General features: G+C 45.9%; 1 non-coding gene across 1 annotated transcript; it reads right to left on the bottom strand.

The window, feature by feature from the left end:
• Positions 1 to 4081: 4081 nt before the first annotated feature.
• LOC114707439 lies at positions 4082 to 4241 on the bottom strand. The gene has a single exon (XR_003736652.1). It is a non-coding gene; the product is annotated as a U1 spliceosomal RNA (small nuclear RNA).
• Between the last annotated feature and the right edge of the window lie 4706 nt (positions 4242 to 8947).

Genomic DNA, 8947 nt, shown 5'->3' on the forward strand with positions numbered 1-8947 from the left:
GTGGGGACAATCAGGTCAGGGAGGAAGAAGAGACAATCGATAGAGGATGTTGCAGATGCTAGCTAGCCTCACAACTGCTGTGAATAACTGGAACTTATTTCCCATGGACACACTACACAATGGTGCCAAACCACTACCCTGAGCTCCAGCCACCTCCTCTTCCCCCAAATAGGAAGAGATTTACCTACTGGCTCCCATCTCCCATAGGTTGAGAGCTGCTCCGTGGTGTAGTATCCTGGCACTTCTCTTTGCTGCTCACATGTAAGATTCAAGGAAGGAAAATAACCCCAGGCATGGAGAGATACAGATATTGGCAAGCCGGAAGAGACGGTGCATTGTACCAAAGATAACACAGAGGAATGAGAATGTAACTGATTTATTGAATGCCTCACCTTGCATACATGAGACCCTGAGTCAAATCCCAGCACCAGAGGAAAAAAAATCAAAAATGATAAGCGTCTCTGGATTAGTCAAATAAAATGCTGTTTTCTCTGGACTGGGGAGATAGCCCAGCTGATAAAGTGTTGGCGCTCAAGCCACAACCATTTCTCAGTTCAGTTCCAGCACAGTACAGTAAATAGCCAGGTATGGTGGCACACGTGGAAGCCCAGTGTCAGGGAAGCCCAGGAGGAGGATCCCTGGGACCTGCTGGCCAGCCAGCCACACCTCATCCACGAGCCCAGGTCCTAGTGAGAGATCCTATACCCAAAACACACAAAACAAGGGAGACAGGGGGACACCAGCTTGTCCACTGTCTCCACATGCATCCAGGTACACAAACACTAGCGTGTGTGTGTGTGTGTGTGTGTGTGTGTGTGTGTGTGTGTGTGTGTAGGTTCTCTGCTGTCTGCTGCCTTTCCTAGCAAAATTTTTTCTAGCTCCCATCTTCGAATGTTCTCAGCTCATTCTCGCTTGAACATACTGCACTCAGATTTCTGTCACATCCCACCAAAGCTATCAGAGCTACCCTAGTGACAGTCACCAGGGGCCCTGCTCATCTCCCTAATTCCCACTCTTTGTTTTACTTTCCTTGCTAGCAACACTGAACCCTGTTTCTTCTCTCCCTTTCCAATCACCCTCTTCCTTGGCTCCTCCGATTCATCTGCTGGTTCCTTTTCTGTCTAGTGGACCCCTGCTTTGCTCGATTCTGCCCCTTATTTCCTCAGCTCTCTTACACTGGAGCCCTCGGCACTCAGAGCCCATATGATTCCACCTCCGCCGCTCCTTTATGACCTCATCTAGTCCTGTGGCTTTTGACTATGAGCTACGTGCAGTCTTGCAAAGCTTATTCTCTGGGCCCCAAACTTCTGATGCTAAAAATAAGAAGCTTAATCCCCGCACAAGCATCACCTCATTTGATTGACATTGGCCCTAGAAAAGGGCCTTAGGCCTTAGACCTCGGATTTATCCTCGGTACCCTCCTTTATATCACATGACACATTGAGTCTGCAGCATACACTGCTACCTGTAGCTTAAGTATATATTCAGAGCTAGGAATGGTAGCTCACGCCTATAATCCCAGCCCTAGGGAGGCAGAGGCAGGAGTTCAAGGTCAACCTTAGCTTCTCAGTAAATGTCTTACTTTTCTATTGCTGTGATAAAATAGCATTACCAAGGCAACTGAGAGAAGAAAGAGTTTATTTGGGGCTTATGGTTTCAGGGGGTAGAGTCCATGGTGGCTAAGCAAAGGAAGAGCTGAGACACAACCATGAGACAGAGAGAGAGAGAGAGAGAGAGAGAGAGAGAGAGAGAGAGAGAGAGAGAGCACATCATGTAGTTGGAAAGGAAAAGTGGTGTGGGTGATAGGGGAGGGACTGAAGAAGAAGGAATGAGAGGTGATAAAAACTTTATATGGACTAAGGAAGTTCTCAATAAAATTAACAATAGATAAAATATAGTATTACCTATGTGGAAAGGCTAGCCAGTTTTCTGGACCAATTTGTTACTTTCACAACCGCTATAAAACTCAGGTGAGGAAAATTAGAGGCAACCTGATAACCACAGCAGCCTCCCCTCCCCTCCCCCACTCCTCTTTCTGTTGCCTCCCTGCTTCGCCCTCCTTCAGCGAAACCCTGGGTCTGAGGACGGTTGCGTTCTTAGCTGTACGGCTGCCCTGCATTGCTTCATGGAAACTGTGCTTGTCTCCTCTGTCAAATGGGAACAAACGAAAGAGCTGACAGGCCCAGGACTGGGGGAGCATTCCAGGTCCAGGCTGCAGGCAGCAGATCCAGATGCTGCTCTCACTCAGTAGGGCTCTAAATACTCCTAGTGTTAGGAAGGGTTTATAAGCCGTGTGAAAGGAGATTGTAGAATGAGGTTGAGTAACAGCAGAGTCTCTGCAAACCTTCCTGGAGGTTCTAAAATAAAGAACTATACTACTGACCTAAATGTATGGCAGACCCTGAAGTCTTAAAAGAGTATTTAACTGTTCCATAACTTCTCAAGGATGGAAGAAACACACACACACACACACACACACACACACACACACACAATGGGGCAGTCACCTACTGTGCAGGGAATTCAGAGAAGTCAGAAATGAAATGGTTCCTAAGAGACATACTGTATTTTACGGGAGGAAAGTAATGCACTAGTCTCGATGACAAACAGGACAAAGGGCCGCTTACTCACAAAAACATCTGCACCTCACAAAAACATCTGCACCTGTCAAACTCCCTTTTTCGAGACAGGGCAACATCTTTGACATTTAACCCACTAGACTTTGTTGGCGGCCATGCACCTAAAGGGCTTTCAACTCACTGACAACGAACAGATACGAACTCTAGGTATCATTTAAGAATGCCTCCAGGTGGGTTAAAGACACCCACATGCACTCATATCTCAAAATCCTAAACACGAAGCAGGCAAACCAATGGGTTATTTCAACACAAGCTATTCTTAAAACTCACAGGGAGCCAAGCAAAAGAGCATTCTTCACACTGACCTGCGATTTGTGGGGCCCATACTTCCTCCTCTTCATAAGGATATCCTCCTGGGCTGTACGGACCCCACATATTCTGAGTTACCTTTTCATTCTTCTGGGTGGCACAAGCCTGTTGTACTCAGGTGAGAAGACAGAGGCATTCTGCCCTATCACATGGGCAGAGGTGGTATTCGATTACCTTCTATCGGCTAGATTATGGGGTTAAGGAACTTGATCAACTTACAGTCTGGGAGTGTTCAGACACTGTAATGCAAGCAAAGGGGTGGATGGTGGCACACTAATGCTCTGCATTCAGGAGACACCCAAACTTGACAAAGAAGGCTGTCTGATCTTAGGGGTCTTTTTTCTAAATCATAACTGCCCAGAGGCTGTTGGTAAAGCAGAAGTGGAGAGAGAGGCAGAGAGAGAGAGAGAGAGAGAGAGAGGAGAGAGAGAGAGAGAGAGAGAGAGAGAGAGAGAGAGAGAGAGAGAGAGAGAGAGAGAGAGAGGAGAGATGCTGAAGCAGTGATGTCTTCGGTAGCGAAGGCAGACTGGCTCTGCCGGAACTTGTCAGTTTGCATCTGCTATTTTTAGTCCTACCGTTTACTCCGTGTCAACACAGCCATCTCTAGATTGGAGATGACTAACAGTTGGGGTTGATTTGGTTTAATTAGATTGGATTAATATGGCCACTGCACAGTTGTGTGGGAGGACCATTCATTAATCATCCCAACTAGATGTTGCTGTTTTCAAGGGTAAAACCCTCTTTCCCCAAATTGGGATGGCATCTATGTGCTTGTGTGCCAACCCCCTTTCCCTCAGATTCCCACCAGAAGCCCGTAGCCCACACACGCTCACGAAAGCAAGTACTAATTAGCTGAAGGGGCGGGGGGGGGGGGGGGGGGGGGGGGGGTTACCCATCTGAGCTAAAGGTGTCGCTTGTGGTGGTGAAGATGCACGATTCCTGGGCTCCACAGAAATCCCAGCTCTGCCGCTGGCAATGAGACCTTGGGCAAAGCCTTTCCTCTCTTTTTAGTTCCTTGTCTAGTGCTAGGCATTGAACCCAGAGCTCCATGCATGCCAGGCGAGTGTTATACCCGCCCCGCCCCCCAGCCCTTGTGTGGATTTCTTCACTTTGTTATTAACATTTAATCTCAGCAGGGGAGAAAGTGAATGCAGCCCCCCCCTCACTGCCACAAATTATGCAGTGGAGTTTGTGCACCGCACAGGGGTGAGCACATCTGGAGTGCATTGGGTAAAGCCTCGCCCTGGGAAAGCCACCTTCATTATCACGGTATCTCCCCTGCCAGGTGAGCATTTGCGTGTGTTTCTCTATGCCACCACACTTACCTCCCCTCTAAGATCAAGCGGATAGTGATGTCTACCCTTCGGGGGTTTCAGAGCTAAATAATATAAAGAATAATAGAAAGAATTACCACAGCGCCTGCCACAGCCTGACAACAAATGCCAGACGCTATTATTGGAAATAGCAATGGGTATCAGGCGAAACGAAACTTTGTGGATAGGCTCCACTGGACACATTAAGATTGGCATACACAGGAGCCAGGGGTTTTCAACCTCAGTTCTGTTCACAATGTCTTCAGAGATGGAACCCAGGACCCTTGCACATGTTAGGAGAGCATCCTCCCCCTGAGCTACACCCCTAGTCCTATCTGTTGATAATTTGGTCTCAATAATCCTTCCTTATGGGGGGCTGTCCTGTGTCCTTTGAGGTGGTTAGTGTCATTATGGGGGGAAGGGCTGTCCCGTGTATGTGGAACGGTTAGTGACATTTGGGTGGCTGTCCACGTACTGTGGGATGGTTTGTGGCATCCCTGACTTCTAGCCACTGTATCTCCTCTTCACAACTGAAACAAAACCTCTACAGATGATGTAGAGGGTCTCAGAGTGGCAAGATCACTCCATTTTGAGAATCTCTATAGAAAACAATTAGTAACTGCTTTGAAAAACACATCATCTCTGTCATATCAAAGCAACAAGAAGATAACCAGGACAGATGGGTACATGTTTGAGCATTTCCAGGTGTGTGTGTGTGTGTGTGTGTGTGAATACACTTTGAATATTTTCACTTTGCCATTGTGATCACCATGTGGGTTTACTCTTTCGACTCCAGTCCGCTCAGGGAGGAGCTAAGTCTGGTTGCACACCCACTCACGGACACAAAGAAGCATGGCAAGCTGGCCCAGCACCCTGGACCTCGGACAGGAGAGCAAGGCAGGAGCCCCCATCCACAGACCTTCAGGGTAGGAGCCAGAGGCTAAACACAGATTGTCTCCAGGAAACTGGGCCAAGGTTCTAGCTGGGGTCAGAACAAGAGGGCAGCAGGGCTGGGAACAGGAAGTGATCCAATGAACTCCCACAGTCAGGAAGAAGGGCATTTGGGTGTTGCAGACAACGTGTGATAAGATCAATATGGGATGAGACATTGTCTGAATTAACCCCGCCAACTTAGCATTTATTACAGTTTCGTCAATATTGTCCAGGATGGAGATAAACGGGATAAATAAAACTTTTCCTTAGACACTACTATTATTTTCTTAATGGCCCATTCATTGAAAGTATTTAATTATGTAAAGAGCAACATCAACACACAACAAAGTAACATGTGATTTTGCCGTTCAGCAAACAATTATCAAGTGAACATCACTTCAGCTATTTCCATATGAATCAAAGAATGACGCAACTGGACTGGGTGGTTGCATGATGTTTCCAAAGCACACAAGTGAGGACTCTTAAATCCCTAGTTGTTTGCCACTGCGACAGAAATTGGTAAACAAACACGGGTCTCCTGAGCCATGCCGTGTACACTCACTGTTTCCCTCATACCTAAAGCACAGCTTACCCATTCATTAATTTATTCAATTGAGACTTATTTCCTTTTAATTTTATGCCCATTATTATGAAGAGTTTTGTGGAAGCTGTAATGATGTTGAAGCATATAGCTTCATATGAGAAGTTTCTTCTGGGAGGCTATGTATTGGGCAGAGCTATACATATCACCCCTAAGAAGCTGAGTGTTTGGAAAGGTAGGAGGGGTGAGGAGAGATCGATGTATACATATCACGTCTCCCTTTTCACTTTCACCCGGAATCCTAGACCAGTCTTGAAACTTAATTCTAGGGGTTCACTTGAGTTCAACTTCTCTGCCTGGCCATGACTTTCTACTCTGGTTCTTATTTCTCTGGGCCTGATTTATAGGTTACTATTTTAAAGTCCGTGTTTATTATTATAAGTGACCTCACATACTTTGGAAAATGAGGCAAGATTTGGATAAAAATTAAATAAAACAAAGATAAAATTTTTTATATAACCCTGTAAAAAAAGGGGGGGGACAAGACAGTCTTAGGCAGATAATATGTGGGAAAGAAGCATTAGGAAGCTCACAGTATTATCCATTTATTTAGTTCCTTATTGGCTTATTTTAGTTTTGAGGGGTTTTGATTTTGAGAATTCATGATAAAAAAGCAAAACAAAACAATAACAAAAAAACACAGCATTCAGTTAGGGAAGGAACCCAGTAGAAGAGCACTTTCCAAGTATGCCTGAGAGTCTCAGTTTGGTCACAGCCCTAAAAAAGCAAACAATCATTCTTTGGAAGGTTAACATGTAAAGGCTTTATCACTTTGCAGCTCCCTGGGAACCCGCTCACCTGTGCAGGATTGTGTATGAGAAGATGCTGTAGGAAAAGACACAGAAAGGGCAGGTAGGGTAGAGTGAGGTTTAGCCTCACGTGGTAGTTTATAAACATGGCTCTGAAGCCCCAGGTCATGTTCTGTCATTCCTTTATCAAAGATGGAGACCACTCACTTCCACCCTCCTGAAGGGATAACTCCAGCAATGGAACTTTACTCTGCAAGAGAAGTCTTTGGCCAGAGTGCAACCAATAGAATACAAACATTTTGTTATTCAGCCTAATTCAGCATCAGATTCCAAAATGTAGGTGGAGTCATTGATAAAATCATATTGTCACTAAAAATATTATTCCTGGGGTTGGAGAGATGACTCATGGGGGGTGTGGGACTAGAGACATGACTCATTGGTCAATAAGGCATACTGCTCTTCCAGAGGACCAGAGTTCTGTTCCCAGCACCCACATTGGCAGCTCATGACCACCTGTTACTCCAGCTCCAGGGGATGCAACAGCCTCTTCTGACCTCTGCAGGCCTCTGCATTCACATGCACATACCTATACAGAGACACAGAGATACATGATTAATGAAAAAAGTTTCAATTTAAATTGATTATTTAAGAAAATATTATCCCTGATTTAATCTGAATAGTCATGTGTCAGCTGAATTCCACCTGCTATTCATCCTGTAAAAACTGTGGTGTCCCTGATAGTTGTGCCATAAACCCCATCCAAGGACTGAGGAATCTGAATGCAGACATCCACGGCTGGGCCCCTGGTGGAGCACTGGGAGTCTAATTAGTGAGAAAGAAGAGGGTTTATATGAGCGAGAATTGTTGAAGCCAAGGTTGGATAAAGCACAGGGACAAATAACCAAATGAATGGAAGCAAAGGCTGAGGGCCCCCCAACTGGATCAGGCCCCCTGAATGGGTGAGACAGTCATTTGGCTTGATCTGTTTGGGAGGCAGCTGTGCATTGGTGCCGGGTCCTGGGCTCGTTGCATGAGTTGGCTGTTTGAATCCTGGGACTTATGCAGGGACACTTGGCTCGGTCTGGGAGGGGGAAATGGACCTGCCTGGACTGAGTCTACCAGGTCGACCCCGGTCCTCGGGGGAGACCTTGATCTGGAGGAGGTGGGAATGGGGGGTGGGCTGGGGGAGGGGGGCGAGAGGGGGAGAACAGGGGAATCTGTGGCTATTATGTTGAACTGAATGGTGTTGTAAAATAAAAAAAAAAATAAAAAAAAAAACTGTGGTGTCTGTTCTAGGGACAAGTAGAGAAGGTCAATTTCCAAATATGCCCATGCCCAAATATGCCTATTTGAAAAGAATGTATAGTCCCTAGTTGGTTTGAAATAAGTTGAATAAACAAGGTTTGAGTTTCTATTCTCTTCAAGGTCATTTGTAGAGTGACTTATGTGGCTCTCAAAAGCTCTTTGAACCTCAGAAAGAGATAAAGTTGGGGGTGGCAGCTAAACTCATCATTTTGGCTGATATCTCTCTTAGAGTAACTGGGGTGGAGGAGGACTCCAGACTTAGCCCTGGAAAGAACAAGAGAAAGTAAGGTTAAATAGAATTCAACATGCAATATAAGTGCTGAAAGGGGAAATGGAGGGGCAGGATTAGCTTCTTGATTTTGCCTAGCCACAGTCCTGGTTTTCCAACTTCTCCTTTCCAGGAAGTAGCTAGTCAATCAATACTGAAATCATCATTGGGGGTCTCTGCTAACTGTCTAGTAGGGTCCTTCCCGGGTCACACCTGCATTTAAATGAATTCTCTCTGTAGACTCTGTGCCAACCAATGCTGGAACTCTCTTCCAGCCACTTCAATGATGCTATTCCTTGTATCTCTGCCATTTTTCTTAAGTTTTGTTTTATTTTTATTTAGGGGAGGGGAGAGGGTGCTCGTGAGTGCAGATGCCTATAAAGGCCAGAAGAGGGGATTGAATCCTTTGGAGGAGTTGGGGACCATCATGGGTGCTGGAAACCCAATGTGGGTTCTCTACCAGAGTCGCATGTTCTCTGAGCTACTGAGTCACATCCCCAGTCCTTTTTCCCTCACAAATTCAAGAGTCGGAAATATTCCTCTTCTCTCCCAAGCTCATCCTCCAACTGCATCCTCTTTCCATCCTTCTGCTCAGCTGGGATAAGACCTTGACTTTGGCATTGCCTATGATTGACTCTCCCAAATCTCCAGTTCCACCATTTGTAGTGACTTTACTTCAGCTTGTAAATCAATGAACCCAGCTGTCTGCTACTCCAAACACTTCTGTCAGGGAGTATCTGTGAGGACAATGATATTATCCAATACTCCACCCCCCGAAGTGTACCCTTCTGAAAAGAGACTACCTTCAATGTCTCCTGACCAGGGGTAGC

The sequence above is a fragment of the Peromyscus leucopus genome, chromosome 6 (genome assembly GCF_004664715.2).
Source record: "Peromyscus leucopus breed LL Stock chromosome 6, UCI_PerLeu_2.1, whole genome shotgun sequence".
In the NCBI taxonomy this organism is placed as follows: domain Eukaryota; kingdom Metazoa; phylum Chordata; class Mammalia; order Rodentia; family Cricetidae; genus Peromyscus; species Peromyscus leucopus.